The sequence below is a fragment of the Ixodes scapularis genome, unplaced genomic scaffold (assembly GCF_016920785.2).
Source record: "Ixodes scapularis isolate PalLabHiFi unplaced genomic scaffold, ASM1692078v2 PGA_scaffold3__209_contigs__length_174095766, whole genome shotgun sequence".
Taxonomy (NCBI): Eukaryota; Metazoa; Arthropoda; class Arachnida; order Ixodida; family Ixodidae; genus Ixodes; species Ixodes scapularis.
In genome coordinates, this window is record NW_024609868.1 from 93,467,700 (window position 1) to 93,484,955 (window position 17,256).

At 51.3% G+C, this 17,256-nt stretch overlaps 1 pseudogene; it reads left to right on the plus strand.

The window, feature by feature from the left end:
- Window positions 1-3,380: 3,380 nt before the first annotated feature.
- LOC115316252 overlaps window positions 3,381-17,256 on the plus strand; it is a 44,292-nt pseudogene continuing 30,416 nt past the window's right edge.

A 17,256-nucleotide genomic window follows, 5' to 3' on the forward strand; every position in this document is an offset into this window, starting at 1 on the left:
CCTGGGAAAGTAGCGCCATTGACTTCGCTACCTGCTAGCGGGACACAAACGGGCACTAACATACACACGACCCAAACCTAGCAAGGCGATTGGCTAATCGGTCTAATTAGAAAATTTATTTGCAACACTGTGGACAAGATTTTGTAAGAGACGCGCAGAGGTTAAGAACACTGTGTACACATATATGCGCGAACCAGTGTCTGTACAGTGGGCGGGTCTTTGCCGCGGAGCCACACGCACAAGTTCGAAGGCGCATACCCCGAGGTGTCCCCGTCCGCGCGATCACTCACGCAGCCGAAGCGTCATCCCAGAGCCGCACACCCGCGCCCGCGCCCCCAACGGCACCGCTCTGAACTCAGGGACCTAGAGGTTGTCCAGGTACCTGAAGCGGAGTTCAATCCGCGAGTCGCGAACGCTCAGGTACCGGCAGGACCAGCGCCTGAGGAACTCTTGTTCTCCGAGGAAAAACAGTTGCTCCTCGAGGTGTCCCACGAGCTCCCGCCGGAGCCGCCACAGGAGGGGCCAAAGAGCACGCGATCGACGCGCCTGTCTCACCGCGCAGCACCGGTTCCTCCACAGCACGTACTCGGCCGCGGCGAGGAGGAGACGGACGAAGACGCCCGGAGGGCATCTCCCGCGCAGCAGGTAAAGTCCTACGCCCAAACCGCGGAAGCTGGTGCGGATGACGCGCCAGAACGTCCGCGCCACAACGCACTCCTTCACCGCGTGCACATTCGTTTCGCGATTCCCACAGTTAGGGCACTCGTCCGTGCGCGACACGCCCCAGCGGAGCAAGCGGTCTCCGCTGGGGAGGACGCCCCAACCGCGCTGCCATTCGAAGTCCCGTAGGTGCCCCGGGAGATACGAAGAAGTGAGGCGGGACCAGGAGAAAGAGTCTCCGAGCTCCACCTGCGTTGCCGAAATCTGCGGCTCCAGGAGGACCTCTGTGAGACGAGCTGTCGGTGTCTGCACTACGTCCAGCTGGGGCGCCCGCTCCTTGAGACGTTTGAAGAGCTGTATTGCCCTTCGGTAGTCAGACGGCGGGGTTTCGGCACAGGGGCCGGGTGAGCTCGGCGACTCGACTCCCAGTTCTCGGCGGGAGTGCCCCACGAAGTAGAGCGCGAGGGATCGGGCTGGGCCGTGCTCATCGCGCAATATCTTCAGCATGGTCTTGAGTTGGAGCACTGCGGGTGCGATGTCGACACAGGGAAAGCCCCACCCTCCACGCTCGCGCGGGAGGCAGACAACTGGCCGAGTGACCAGCTCCGTCTTCTCTGACCAGAAGAAGCTGTAGAGCGCGCTTTTCACCGGTCGGATGAAACGTGAGGTCGGGAGCGCCGTTTGCGCCAGATACCAGAGGCGTCCACAGAAGACAGAGTAGGCTAGGTACCTGCGCTCGGCCAGGGGAAGGGCGTAGGAGCGAGCAGAGTCCACTTTCTCCCCGATGTCGCGCGCCAGGCGCGCCCACATGTCCGCCGAGACTCCTGACGAGCGGTAGGTGACACCAAGGATCGTGACCGAAGTTTTTGCCGGGATCGGTGAAGAGGGGTCAGGCGGTCGGTTAACCCACAGCACCGCGCTCTTCTGCTCATTCAACCTCGCTCCGGAGAGAGACCCGTAGGTCTCGAAGATCCGGAGAGCCGCTCCGAGGTCGTCGGTGTCCCGCAGGTACAGTGTAATGTCGTCGGCGTATGCCGACACCTTCACCTCGCCGTTTCCGGGCAGGGAGAGTCCGCGGACCTGGGGGGTCCTTTCGACGTTGGCTAGGAAGGGCTCCAGGGTAAGGACGAAGAGCAGCGGCGAGAGCGGGCAACCCTGGCGGACCCCCCGGGTGACGGGGAAGCTGGCCGTCACACCGCCGTTTAGATAGAGGTCGCTTTTCATGTCACTGTAGAGCGTCTCGAAGAGTCGAACCCCTTCAGGGGGAATACCGAAAGCGGTGAGCACGGCCAGGAGGAACGGGTGCTCCACCCGGTCGAAAGCCTTCGCTTGGTCGAGGGAGGCGATCAGGCCTCTGGCTTGGCGAGCGTTCGTGTACTGCACCACGTCCCTCGTCAGGGATGTCAGGGTCTGAATGCTGCGGCCGACGATCGAGCACGTCTGGTGGGGTGTCACCACGTCCGGGAGCATGCCGTGGAGGCGCTGCGTGATGATCGACGCTAGCAGCTTGTAGCTTGCGTTGAGTAGCGTGATGGGACGCCACGCGCCCGGGTCGTTGGGGTCTCCTCCCTCCTTAGGCAGAAGAATGATTCTGCCTCGGCGGAACGACTCTGGAAGGCGGTGCTCCGTGAAAAATTCCCGGAGCACGGCACAGATATAGTTGCCCAGCACGTCCCAGAAGGTACGGTAGAATTCGGCGGGAAACCCATCTGGGCCCGGCGCGGACCCAGTTTTCATTCTTGAGAGGGCAAGGAGCACCTCTTCGGGGTTGGGGGGCTCGTGCAGGTGTGCGGCTAGGTCTTCGGGAACTTGCGGGAGATCGCGTAGGAAGGGGTGCGCCACGAGGGTCGCACGGTCCACCGCCGATTCGGTGGTTGCCAGGGCCCGGAAGTGGGCGCTGAAACCGGAGACCGACGGTTGACCTGGTGTTGCTGGCGCGCCTGGGGTTGTCGGCACTGAAGGGACGCGTCGCTCCCGCACTTCGGTGCGGTGGGCGTAGCGCAGCACCTCGGGGTGAGCCGAGGGCCCGACCCGTCCGTGGTAGGCTGTGGCTGCGTTGGTACAAAGTCGTAGCTGTCGCTGGTAACGGTCGAGGAGCTGCTGCAGGTAGCCCCGCATTAGCGGAGTCCCCGCGCCGCCCCGTTGCACAATCCGAATTCGCAGAGAGGTGTCTCGGAGCTGCTCGGCGTGCCGCCGACGCAGGGCACGACCCTCCGCCACGCACGCCACCCGCCAGCTGTCTTGAAGCCGGTCAAAGGTCAAGGGGTCTGGTGCCGCTCCATGGAGGGACCGGCGCAAGCTTCTCTCAGGCAGTCGCGGCTTGTTTTGTCTCGCAGCAGTCGGGCGTCGAGACGCCAGGTGCGTTGAGTACTGGCTTTGCTGCTGAAGCGGAGCTCTACGAGTACCGGACGGTGGTCGGAAATGTACGTAGTGGAGGGAGGGAAGTTCATTGCGCAGCAGGCGGTGACAGAGGGGCTCAGAAACTCGGAGATGTAACACCTGTCCAGGCGACTGCTCGAGTTTCCTCGTTGCCAGGTATGCTCGAAAGCGGTGCCATGGAGCAGAGTCCAGCAGTCCACTAGGTCGAAGTGTCGCATCAGGCGTATCAGCTCGCCGGCGTTCCACGTGGTGCGTCCGTAGCCTGGGCCCCTGACATCGCGCCGGGAATCGACGACGCAGTTGAAGTCGCCGAGGAGCAGGCAGTGGCGAGCGTCGAGCAGATGGACGTCCAGGCTCTTGAAAAAGGCCGGGGATTGCGAACGCTGGGCTGGAGCGTACACACCCACAGCACGAAAGCGCGTGCCGTCCACGAAGAAATCAAAAGCGATGTACCGCCCGTCGGGGTCAAAGCAGCACGCGCTGAGACGGAGGAGCGAGCGGTTAAAGATAATGACCCCCACCCCCGAGCTCCGTGTAGTGGCGTATGAAAAGAAACAATCCACCCCATACCGCTGCTTGAAGAGGTCCACGTCGCGCTGCCTGTGGAAGTTCGTTTCTTGCAGGAACAGGAGGTCGCAACGGGCGGTTCGGGCGAACTGGATGACCTCGATCTGTTTTGTCACGCTGCGGAAGCCCTGAACGTTCAGGGTGATGACTCGCAGGTGCGCGAAAAGGGGATGGGGGGGGGGGGGGGGGGGGGGGGGGGGGGGGAAGGTGGTCGTTGTGTTCACTGCTAGTCCGTGGATGTATCGGATGTGATGCACGAGCTGTCAGACAGCGCGACGAGGTCCTTCCGCAACCGCTTGGGAGCCGCTGCCGATGCTGGAGTGGATCCTGGGGACTCTGATTCGCCGCTGCTGGAAAGATCTCGCTTCCCGTCTTCGGCACCGCCATGCGGGCTGCGACTGCGGCTGCAGGTTTTTCGGAGTTCCTCGGAGGTGCCGCGGCGACGATCTCGGCCGCGCGGCAGAGCGCTGTCTTTGTCGTGGGCAACCTCGTCGATGACGAGGCAGTCGTCCGACGATGAGGCAGAGTCCTCCGTAATGTCGCTCCAGCTGGGAAGCGGGCTGGGGCAGAGTTCCGGCGTTCGCGGGCGTTCCTCCTTCACCAGCACTTCCTCTGAGCCGGGACTGGTAGGAGTGGGCGCGCGCACAGATGCGGTGTGGACCGCATTCGAAAGCGCGGCCTCGGCGGCGTCCTGTGACGCGTTCGAATTCGCGTCGGTGGCGCTTGCCGGCTTCGACTGTTGCGATGTCGGGGCGAGCTCGGACGGGGTCGTCACTGGGGGCTCGGCGGGGGTAGGCGTGTCACCGGACCCTTGGGTGGCGGCCGTCGCCGCAGGAGGGGGAGTAGGGGTGGTAGGAGGCCTGCCCTGGGACTTCGGAGTCTGGGACGCCGGAGTCAAGGCCGGGAAGTCGTCCTGGCCGCAGCCGGCCACGGCTGAGTAGCTGCGACGCTGGGTGCAGTCCACCGTGGCGTGGGCCGCTCCGCAGCGTCCGCAGCCGGCCGCGCAGCCGACGGTGTCGTGGCCGAAGGCGGCGCAGCGGGCACAATAGGGCACGTTACAGGCCGCCTTGAGGTGGCCCTCCTGCTGGCAGCGTCGGCAGACTCTCTTGAGACCGCGGTAGTCGAAGGTGGCCCGATGACCGGAGACGCGGAGGAAGTTCGGCACCGGGGTAGACTCCTTCATCTCCATTCGGATGTAGCGGGTACCCGTCCGGAGGTTGGGGAGGTCCTGGTAGACGCCGAAGCGAATATCCAGAACCTTCCCGTAAAGCGACAGGGCGGCGGCGAGGGCTTCGTTTCTCACATAAATCGGTAGGTAGAGGCACGTAATGGACGTTACTTGCGGGCCTACCGGGACGATGGGGACGCTTGTTCCGCCGATGGTCAGAGCCCCGGCGTTGACGATTCGGCTCATGGCCGATGACGATGTAACAGACATCTGAAAGTTGCTGCCTCCCAGATGCTGCACAGAGAACAATTCGGCAGTGCCGACAATGGCCGCCGCCGCGTCGAAGATAGAATCCACCGACGCGCCGGGCGGGTAGGAAACATCGAACGTACATGCCTTCGTAGGCTGGGCCGGCGATGCGGGTGTCATGGCGCCGCTGACAACGTAGACGAAACGGTCTACGTTGCCATGGAAATCGCCATCTTGGTCCATTGAAATGTTCGAAGCTTCCAGAGGGTCGTTCTAAACCAGTCGCGCCAAGATTACCATGAAGCATCATCGTACTGGAGGCGTTCCTCGCCAATATAAGAGTCTTTGGCACTTTGTATGCAGTCAACTTATTATTCATGCCCTTCTACATGGATCTCTTACAGTTATATTGTTCTTCTTGCGTATTTAAATACAGTAAACTTATTTTTCAGTGCCTCCAAGCACCGAGACAGCATCTGGTGGTGGTACGACGATGAACGCTTGTTTCACCGGTGTTTGGTTAGCATAATCTCGGTATACAAAAAACCACTGCATAAAGCTACCCGTCACCAGCGGATCTAGATCGGCTCACCAAGAACGGAGGGGTCAAGGAGAAATTGCTCATTTCACGGACCAAGATGGCGACCACACGGGGAGCTTGGCGTTACTTTCCCAGGATCCAGTGACTTTAGGGGAGGCCACTGATCCGTGGGCGGAGCTTAGAGCTTGCCGTTACGTTCAACAAAATTGCGTCTATAACGTAAATATTGCTAAAAAATATTAGGGGAAAACTTCACAAAAAAAATTTAGCCCTTTGAAAAAAAAAAATGCAGACGCGTCCACCGCAGCGGCGCCACGGTGGACGCGTCTGCCATTTGGCGGCTACTTTCGTCAAGCTTTAGTCTGTTTGCCGCTCGGGGACCCACTAACGGTGACTTCATGCGCGGGCAATTTCCTCTAGGTGGAAGAATATTTTACTTCGAGACTTCAGGGTGGTATATTGCTCGAGCGCGGTTGAAAATAATCTAGCCAAAGACAACTCAAGAAATGCAAAGCGTGGCGAGTCTGGAGGATCTTGTTATTGATTTCCAACCACTCAGATTGCGCCATTAGACAATGAGAACGCAGTTGAACAATCGAAAAAGGACCGTTGACACCAAAAAATATATACAGGCTGTTTTTTTAAGCTTTACAGATTGATTTAAAGAAAGCCGTGAAAGTTATACTTATGTGGTTTGTGCAGGTGACTTATATGGCCAGAGGGACACTATGTGGGTGCTTAAGGAGCGATGCAACAATTTTTGTACTGTGCACAAATACCACTTAAATCGGATCCCTAACGTTAATGACCTATGAAACACGCGTTCGTTTTTCACCCCACGCAATAGAAGTCCCAGAAAAAAATTTAAGAAAAACGAGCGGCGTTCACCCCCTCAACTCGCAGCCAGAACAAGCGGCCACGTGATCTGGAGCCGATTATATGCCGCCAGTGTTGATCAAAGCCACGCGCAGGGGTTGGCAAAGCGCAGGACACGCGCTGAGTTCCAGACATTGTTATGGCTCGGCTGTTGTCGTCGTTGCAGCGATTGGACACGGGTCACAACCCGAATGCTTCTCGAGCTAGCAATTGTCACGAGCCCAAGTCGAGTGCCCACGCAATGCTCGGGTCCAATCTATGAACCGCATTCAAATATCGTCACTTGGGTGTACTGCGATCCCCGAGTTACGTCATCAAATTTTGCAAAGGAGAGATTGAATGAAAATGATCGCTTTTGTCCTTGAAATTACACCACAACAAAGGAGTTTCTTGGCCAATGGTGTTGCGTGTGAGTATCCTTGAGTCCGAGGTGTGCCAGTAAGCTAGTGTAGAGAGAAAAACATTCCAATTGAATATCGTTGCACAGCTCCTTTAATGTTTGCGATCAGTCAGCTGATTAATTAAAATGCGTTAATTAACGTTTTAATTAGTGAAAATAGACATATGACTCCAATTAGAAACTTACTGAGCGTCGTCGAAAACCCCTGAATAAACTATTTTTAGAACGACTTGAAGCTCGTGGGAAACTCGGGGGTGCGCCAAAATTACCACTCATGAAGCAGGCGCAAAGCTAGCGGTGGCGGAACACGGATGATAAGATTATCATCGCGTGCCGTCACCGCTAGCTTTGCGCCTGCTTCACGAGTGGTAACTTTGGCGCAACCCCGAGTTTTCCACGAGCTTCAAGACGTTCTAAAAAGAACGACTTAAACGACTTGGACGACTCCTTCTAAAAAGAATGACAAGCGCTTGCACGACATAAGCCCCCGTGCTTGGCCGCTTGAAGGCCGGCTTTTATATGCAGTGGAGCTCTGATAAGGCGCTGTTCACGCGTCGTCAGCCACTTATCGTCTGCCATGAGCAATAGTTTTGACGGTGCGAGACAAATCTTTTTAACGCTACCGTTAGCACGCGGTTAGCGCAAAGTCAGCGCTGTGCTTATTGCGCTCCACTGTATGTGTGAACTAGTGTGAACAAGCCTTAATAGGGTCGCTAAAAGCCCGGTGCTCGCTCTTGGCTTCTGCTACACTCGCAGTTCAAGTGAAACAGCGTTTACGCTGTAGTGCGTTATAAATAAAGTTGTGTCCTCCTCCTCCTCCTCCTCCTGCGACCAAAGTAAGCCTTTAATTTTTTTTTTATTGTTCGTTTCTCCACGGATGTTTTCTCCATTCCATTCAGCCGGATGTTTTGTTCGTTTTTCGGCGCAGGAGTGTTGGTTATTTTGTTGTTATACAAGTTGAAGTTAAGCAGTGGAGTGCAGCCAGTGCAGACATCAGCGATCGATTGCAGGACCACAGTAAACCAGAACTAGAAGTAGTGGCAAAAGCAGCGGCGGTGCGCCCGTGTGAAATCAAGGGTGTTGAAAACCACGTGTGGCGCTAATCTCGAACTCCCGATCTAGAGGGCCTATACCGTAGAGACGTTCCATTTCAAACCACGAGGAGCGTTTGCAACTTAATGACGGATGCGTCCTGCTGAGATTGGTCGCAATTTGTGTGTGCAAATAAGATTAAACTATCACTCGATGACTCGGCTGTTCCGCCGTGTCAATTTTTCCGCCATTGTGCAGGGGCTCCCACCTTCTAGTCCTTCTAGCACTCGGACCATGACTTTCGAAAAGGTTCTATACGGAGAGAAACTGAAGTAGAGGAGATGAGACCATCTGGTGATGTAGAACGCCAAGCTCTAATTGGATGGCTCAATTAGGGGGGGGGGGGGGGGGGGGGACGCCAAGCTAGCTGCCTTTTGTATCTACCCACTGCCTCCCTCGACTCAGAGCGAACAAGCGCGTTGTCTGCTCCTCGCGCAGGGTTTTGCGCTTTGCGTTCGGCGTCCGAACGCCACACCCTACGCGAGGAGCAGACGACGCACTCGTTCGCTCTGATTGGAGGGAGAAAGTGCTCGTAGTCGAGACAAAGATCGCTAGCTTGCGTCTGCGTACTGTAAATTCCAATCGGAGCTCGGCGCTCTGCCGTCGCCGTAAGTTCCCATCTCATCCTCTCCTACTGTTTGTTTCCGTATGAAAGATGTGTATTCGCGGCGAGAAGTCTGGGTATCGCCTCCTGGTTGGATTTTTTCACAACCCAGGGTGAGGATAATTCAACTTCCTCTGCTGGTGGAAGCACTTGCAATACTGCGTGGATAGCACGTGCGCTGCCCAGGGTGAGGAAAACAGATGCGTTCCTAGCGAGCTTCTAGCCGCGAATAGTTTTGAAGGTCGCTCCTCCACACGCGAGAATATTCCTTCGCCTAGCATTCGTGCTGCACACGCCACCGTCGACTCCGTCAGCAACAGTCACCTCCGCGCGCGTGCCCAGTTGCTCGTGGCGTCGAAATGCGGGAGAGCGGCGCTGCAGATAGCGGGAGGCAAACAAGGAGGCGGCGACTGGTTCGCCCGCAAGCAGCCTCGCTCCACTTTTGATTTTGGGATGAGCGACTTGGCATCTGGAGACGTTGGCGCTGGTTTGCGCAATTCACTGCTGTCACGTGTTCTTCTGCACGAGAGAGGGCTCGCGGTCGTTATAGTTAAGCGAATAAAAACGACGCCCTTAGGGTCTCATTTAATGGAATGATCGCACTCTTCCGATTTGATGCCGCAGAAATTCTTCCTTGCGAGTGTTTCCAACAGGCGGTCCGCGGGCCCCGCGACTGCCTGGGAAGCGGCTCGCAGGCAATCGGCTGCGAGCCTCCATTTCATGTCTCGAGTGCTAGAAATGGCATGCTGCATAATGATCTGATTTCGTCAATTCGTTTCCACTCGAAGCTTGTAGCTCATCTCTTAAAACGTATTCGCATAGTCTATGACTCTATGCTATTCGGTACTCAGTTGTCTTGTGTTTCGTTTAAAATATTGTTTCTCAGCTTTTGTCCTCTTATAATTCCCTGTACGACAAATTCACTACTAGGTTGCAGTTACCAGCTCTTCACTCAAAAGCCCACCTCGAATGCGTGAACTCTCGCTTAGCAGTAGCAACTGCCTAAGATAAAGCTATGAGCTCGGAATTTCCGCCTTCAGAAATATCACCATTCAAATACACCTATCTTCTCAGACTGCAGCTGTATGCACCGTCAGGAAAGCCAGAACTATCGTATGAATATATCTTTTTAATCCGAGACACGTTGGGCTGGATTATTTTCGAAGTGACTTGAGCAAAAGGGACGTCAGTGCTTGCTCTCTTGTTCTTTTAAAATACTCCAGCACGTTGGCAGGCGCTGCCATCTTAACTCTTGTTACCACATCAGGCACGAGGACACAGTAGTTCTATACGCAAGTCAAAGGTAAAGATGTCACTGGCAAAACTGCGAGTTTATGAAAAGCAAAGAGCACGAGAAGCTTTCCTTGTACAATGTTTTTACCCCCCGTTGGCCCTCGACGTTTCGGAGGTGGGCTATCTGGCACCCACACTCAAACGAGACCCGCTTTGCAGGCAACGAGAATGAGCAGAATGCCGAACAACGAATCACGAAGCAAGGAATGTGAACAGACCACACCTTGCGTTCTTTTCATGAACAGTGACAATTGTCTGCTTTTTTCTCTTGCGACTCACTGGCAGCTTGAGAAACGCGAATAACGGGGAAGATATTATATTCCCGCTCCTTGATTTATGATTCCTTCGATCGGCGTTCTTATTGGCCACTGCTGCAATCTTATGGGATGCGGAGTGATAAGCAAGTGATCGGTTGGGATTCGTCACTCCTGTGCTTTTTAAGTTCTCGAAAACTATGCGAAGCACAGGGGTCGCCATGATGTCAGAACGCCGAGCTCTTATTCGCTGATTAAAAAAAATAGTGGGTAGACCTCAAGGCATCGAGCGTCGGTGTCCACCCACTATCCTTTAAATTTCAACGACGCCAATCGGAGCTCCGCGTCGTTTTGACGTCACCGTTACTCCTGCGCAAGAAGCAGACAACTTGCCCTCCGCATAATTACCCCTGTCCCCCCCCCCCCCCCCCCCAATCCTAATTTAGAGCCATTGTCAGTCTCAGCCTTTTTACGGGCAGTCGATGCTTACAGTGCAAAAATTACCGTCTTTTATTGTGTGTTGTTGTTTGTCTGTTCAAATGCGGAAAAGTTCTTGGACTTCACAAGGAGCCGATTGAAGGGAAGCTGAAGTACTTTTAAAAAAATCTGAGTTAGGAGCGGACTTTTATAGCTTTTTGTGCCGTGAACCGAGTTATCGCACTTATCTTGGGCCGAAGTAAACGTAAGCCGCATTTATTTCGCATAAATACGGTCAGCAATTTACGCCGGGCATGCGGTGATGCTTTCTGCCGCCTATCCAGAGCGTCGTGACGTCATTAACGGCATCCCCGAGTCAGCTTAGTGGCGAGCAAGGGTCATCTGACCCCGCTGGGGACGTCACTTCCGTTAGGTATTCTCTCCGCTCTCGCGCTTTCCTGCCTGCAGTTTGCCGCAACAGGTGGGTCTACACCAAAATTTTAATTGGCCATTACGACGCTCCTACCATAAGATTGAAAGAAAGCTTAAAACACAAAATTTTTAAGTGTCTAGATTACAGCTTCTACTGATTGTTCGAATTCAAGGATCTCTTCAGCTTCCCTTTAAGGGGAACCCATGCGCGAATGTCTCATCTCTATCTTATCTTTACAGCTCAAATCCCACCTCTGACAGTTTCGATCTCACTATGTGTCGTATGGGCGTCCGGTCGTGTATCACTACTGTGCGGTGCACGTTAAAGAGCCGAGGCCATATCGCAAGCTCCAGCGAATATAGGGGCCGCTGCCGAAATCAAAGATGGCAGTCAAGGGGGGGATCGGTTCGCCGTGGGAACCACAATTCATGAAAATCGACGTATTTTCAAACAAATAATACTGTGCGATCGACTTCAGTATTTCGTTAGTCAATTTTTAGAACGCAGCTCTTAGGCACCCTTTTCCGGCTTGAGCGGCGTCGGCGTCAGCGTAACCGCGCGTTGCATTATAGGACGTTTCCCATAATGCAACGAGCGGTTACGCCGTCACCGTTGGGACGTTTCTTATAATGTGACGTTTCCCATAATGCAACGCGCGTTCCATTATGAGAAACGTCACTGTCGCATTATGAGAAACGTCGCGACGTCACTCGTTTAACCGCGCGTTGCACTATGGGAAACGTCCCGTATTGCAACGCGCGTTGCATTGCACCGCGCGTTGCATTGCACCGCGCGTTGCATTGTGGGACGTTTTCTATAATGCAACGTGCGGGCAGTGCAGGAGGAGGGGAAGAGGAGGAGAGGAGGTGAGGAGGGGAGGAGGAGGAGGGAGGAGGAGAAAAAAGGAGGAGGGAGGAGGGGAGATGCCAGCTACCCGTTGTACAGGCAAGTGATATCACCATCATAAATCACAGGAAGGCACGTATGAAAACGTGCACTGTAAAAAAAAATCCCGTCAAATTACGGAAATTGCCAATAAATTTTTGATGCCGGTACAATTTCCGTTGTCTTGCATAACGGTCACAGCATTACGTAGGTATTACGTGCATGACAGTAATGAGGCCCTACGGTTTTTGCCCGTAACTTGACCCGTAGAAGCATGGCAGAAAACCGTAACTCTCATGTACGTGATCCACAGATACGGGAATTGTTCCGGCATCGAAAATTAGCAGGCGTGTTGTCCGTAACTTGCGACGGCAAAAAACCGTAACGGTTAATAACTGAGCTTCACGTGATGTGCTACGACTGAAATTGTTCCGGCATCGAAAATTAGCTGGTGTGTTGTCCGTAACTTGCAGCGGCAAAAAACCGTAATTCTCAATCACCGAGCTGTATGTGATGTGCGAAAACAGGAATCGTTCCTGCATACAAAATTAACAGGTGTGTTGTCCACACCTTGCAGCGTCGGCCACAGCCTGTTAAACTGCTAGCTGCAGTGACTTAACAAAATGGATGTCTAAGTGAACAATATAGCATTTTACTGCTTATTTATTGTTCACTGAGATATCGGTTTTGTTAAATCACTGCAGCTAACATTTTAACAGTCTCTGGCCATTGCTGCAATGTGCGGACAACACGCCAGCTAATTTTCAATGTCGGAACGATTCCCGTCGTCACTCATGATGTGCAGCTCAGTGATTGAGAGTTACAGCTTTCTGCCGCTGCAAGTTACAGACAACACGTAAACTAATTTTTGACGCGGGAACAATTCAAATTAAATATCTAATGGCCAGGGAATGTGACAAGGCTGCGGGTCCAAGTTCTTTCAGGAGTTAATGCCAGCTGCGCATCCCAGAGATTAACAGCTGCTTAAACACTGTGTTAGAAATTTCGAGGAAGTGCACACAAGATACAGTATTAAGTAAAACATGTTCATACCTTTATTCTTAAGAAATAATTAGTGGGCCATGTCCACCTTTCCTGTGAAAGGCAATCTCTAATTTTCTGAGCAATCAAGTCCATAGGAAGAATTACAGAACCTGGAAAACAAAACAAAAAATGTGGAATATGGTTAGGTTATGAACAGAATGTGATGACAGAATAAACGTCCCAATTTTCACAAACAATGAGTTACATATAAGGGCATTGAAGGAGCCTCAGCTGAGCTCTGGCGGGCACTAAACAGTGAAACCAACTTGTGACTCGTGGTATGAAACCATTTTAACAAGGGAAGTTAGAAAAATTCCTTTGAAGACAGAATTTCCGCATTCAATAAGTTACTTCAAGTTTGTTGTCACAAGCTAATTTCAGAAGTTACTGCCAGCTGTGCCTCCCAGACATAATTAAACACCGTGTTAGTGGGGTTGTGCGAGTATTCGGAATTTCGGACTGTAGTTTCAAATAATACACTATTCTATATTCGCTTTGAGAAGAACTGTGCTGTTCGTGTTTTTTGAAGTGTTGGTTGCGTGCGGCGGGCTAGTCTCGTTGAGTGCGCTTCTTACCGAGCACCGTTGCACTGCGGAGAAGCAATACCTGCGGAAGCGAGCTCCGTGGGTGTTGCTTCTTTGCAGTGCAACGGTGCTCAATAAGAAGCGCACTCAACAGGATAACCCACTACGATAAACACTTGGGAAAATAGAAATATCGCAATTGCGTGGTTGGAAGAATATCATACATTGAACGCGGGGTGGTGCACGTGCGCCGGCTGTATTTGAAAATAAATGGAAACTTTGTGAATGTGCATATCTACTTTGTAGTAAAAGTTTTAAAATTAAACTGACTGTTATGCAAGAGTATACTATGTTAGGCAGAGATGCCCTTACAACCTGCATTCCTCATGCGCGATTCATTCTTTTAGAGCACAGCTCTTAGGCGCCCGTTTCCGGCTTGAGCGGCGTCGCCGTAATCGCGCTTTGCATTATGGGAAGTTTCCCATAATGACGTCACGAAGGTTACCCTCGTGAGGGTTACGAGGGTTAGGGTCACGAGGGTTATCCTCACGAGGGTCACAAGCGTTACCCTCACAAGGGTTGCGAGAATTAGTTACCCTCGAAAGGGTTACCCTCACGAGGGTCACAAGGGTTACTCTCACGAGGATCACCCTCACAAGGGTCATGAGGGTTATGAGAGTTACCCTCATGAGGGTCACCCCCCTGAAGTCCCGTGACCTGCCCCCACGAGGTCGCGCAACCTCAGGGGGTCACCTATCCCTCAGTACCCTTCCATTTTCCTCCTCAAGAGCTGCGCTCTGATCCGGTGTTACAGGGAGTCGTAAACGGCTTTCATTTTTTAACTCAAATTAACGAAAGATTATTTTATATAGCAAGATTTGTAAATTCACTCATTTGGACATTTCTATAGGATTCATTTTATGTCAAATCCTTCGTTTACTTGCCATTCCAAGACATCAGAACTTCTGAAGTCACAGTTCATAAATATAGATAGATTAAACTTCGCGTATAAACAAACAAGTGGAACAATGTTCACAAGTTTAGCTGGGTTTTCGTCTAAGGATTATGCAGTGATAGTAAAAAGCATGGAAAAACTATTCGATATTCAAATCGAAAATATTCGGCCAATACCGCTGTTCGCTTCTAACTCAAAATCATCTATTCGCACAAGAATACGTGTTAGTAAGCAATTTCGAGGAAGTGCACGTAAGATGCAGTATGAAGTGAAACATGTTCATACCTTTATTCTTGAGAAATAGTTAGTGGGCCACGTCCAGCTTTCATTTGGAAGGCAATCTAACTTCCAGAGCAATCAAGTCCACATGGAGAACTACAGAACCTGGAAAACAAAAACAAAAAATGTGGAATGTGTTAGGTTATGAACAGAATGCGATGACATAATAAACCTCCCAATTTCAGCAAACTACGAGTTACATCTAAGCGCATTGCAGGAGCCTCATCTTAACTATGGCGAGCACTACAGTGAAGCCAACTTGTAACTTATGATCCGAAACCATCTCAACAAGGGAGGTTAGAAAAATTCCTTTGAAGACAGAATTTCCACATCCAATAAAATACCTCAAGTTTGTTGTCACGAGTTAATTTCAGAAGTTACTGCCAACTGTGCCTTCCAGAGATAATTAAACACCGTGTTAGTAAGAAATTTCAAGCAAGTGCACATAAGATGCAGTACAAAGTAAAACATGTTTATGCGTCTATTCTTAAAATAATTAGTGGGCTTGCTTTCCAGCTTTCACATGGAAAGCAATCTCTAACTTCCTGAACAATCAAGCTCATAGGGAGAACTACAGAACCTGGAAAACAAAACAAAAAATGTGGTATGTGATTAGGTTCTGAACAGAATGTGATGACAGAACGAACCTCCCATTTCCTGCTAACTATTAGTTACACATAAGCAGAGCTTGAAGTCTCCCTTAGGTTGAGGGGGGTCCCTAAAAGAAGGGAGGAGGGCGGGAGGGGGGGTTTTGACGAAATGTATTAGATGCACATAAAATAACACCCACTGCTGACTCTGTCCCCACCGTACCTGCAACCCTCGAATTGCTAATCCCCAAATGTCACATTCCTGAAAACAAGCTATTTTATTGCAAGATATGATTTTGATTTCACAAATGCTGGGGCTGTGGAGGAAGGTCCCAGACCATCCGTTAAAATCAGTGGGGGACCCCCTGAGACGACCCAGACTTTAAGCGCTGCACATAAGTGCAGTGCAGGAACCTCAGCTAAATTCTGGCAAACGTTAGACAGTGAAACCAACTTATGATTTATGCTACGAAACCATTGTAGCAAGGGAAGTTTGAAAAATGCCTTCGAAGATAAAGTTGCCGCATTCACGGAGTTTCTTCAAGCCTGCTGTCGTAAGTTAATTTCAGATGTTACTGCCAAGTGCACGTCCCAGAGATAAACAGGTGCTTGAAAACCATGTTAGTAAGAAATTTCGAGGAAGTGCACACAAGATGCAGTAGGAAGTAAAACATGTGCATACCTTCATTCTTGAAAATTAATTCATGGGTCATGTCCAGCTTTCATGGGGAAGGCAATCTTCATAACTTCCAGAGCAATCAAGTCCATATGATTAACTACAGAACCTGGAAAAAAAATGTGGAATGTGGTTAGGGTCTGAATAGAATGCGATGACAAGCTAAACCTCCCGATATTCAACCTATGAGTTACACGTAAGTGCACTGCAGGTGCCAGTGTGATTTAAGAAAGTGCACCTCCCAGAGATAAACAGGTGCTTGAACACCGTGTTAGTAAGAAATTTCGACGAAGTGCACACAAGATGCAGCAGGGAATAAAACACGTGCATACCTTTATTCCTGAGAATTAATTCGTGGGTCACGTCCAGCCTTCCTGTGGAAGGCAATCATCATAACTTCCACAGCAATCAAGTCCATATAAACAACTACAGAACCTGAAAAAAAAAATGCGTGATGTGGTTAGGTTCTGAATAGAATGCGATGACAAACTAAACCTCCCGATATCTGCAAACTATGAGTTACACGTAAGTGCACTGCAGGTGCCAGTGTGATTTAAGAAAGCTGTAAACCACAAATGAAACTACTTGAAAGGGGCATGGACACAGAAATTAGGCAAGTTAGAGTATTTGTTACATGACAGAACGATAGCTTATTGCATATACACTAAACAATTCAGAATATTTAAAACTCCAATAATTACAAAATTATTTTTTTTAATGTTCATCATGTTTATCTGGGGACCAGGATACCTTGACACAACTCCTACTGTGGCGACGGCAGCTCGTCGATAAACCATGTGACTCTGATTAAGACGTTAAACAATCTCTCTTTCGTTGTTCTCTACCCGCGTTCGCCACGCCTGTCCGTTACTCAGGCTCTGTACCTAAGTGACGTTGCATTCGAAGGAGCAAGCTGTGCCAGATATTCCAACTTCCCAAAAATTGGGAGGGAAAAGTGGGACGAAGGAGCTTAGTTGAGGCGAGGGACGCCTGGGCGCCTTCTGATTCATACCTGAAAGTGCATACAAGAGATCTACGAGTGGCACCGCCCCGCAGCTTGGGACTGACAAGAGACACTAAAGGGACAAGGCAGATGTCGTCACCAAGGCCTGGCTCGCTGAGTAGGTGGACCCAAGGGTCCCGCAACTAATTAGAATTTTTTGTGTGAAACTAATGCATTTTTTGATAAACTAACTTGGCAGCTTTATAGTAACATGTAATGGGCTTCGGTGACATACTTAGATTTCATTTTTTCCATTCCTGAAAAATCTAGAACCATTTGATTTCTAAAATAATACCTACAGCTGTTCTTTTGTTTTACACATACACGTAAACAATTGTTTGTGTGTACGTGAAATTAATGCTTAACC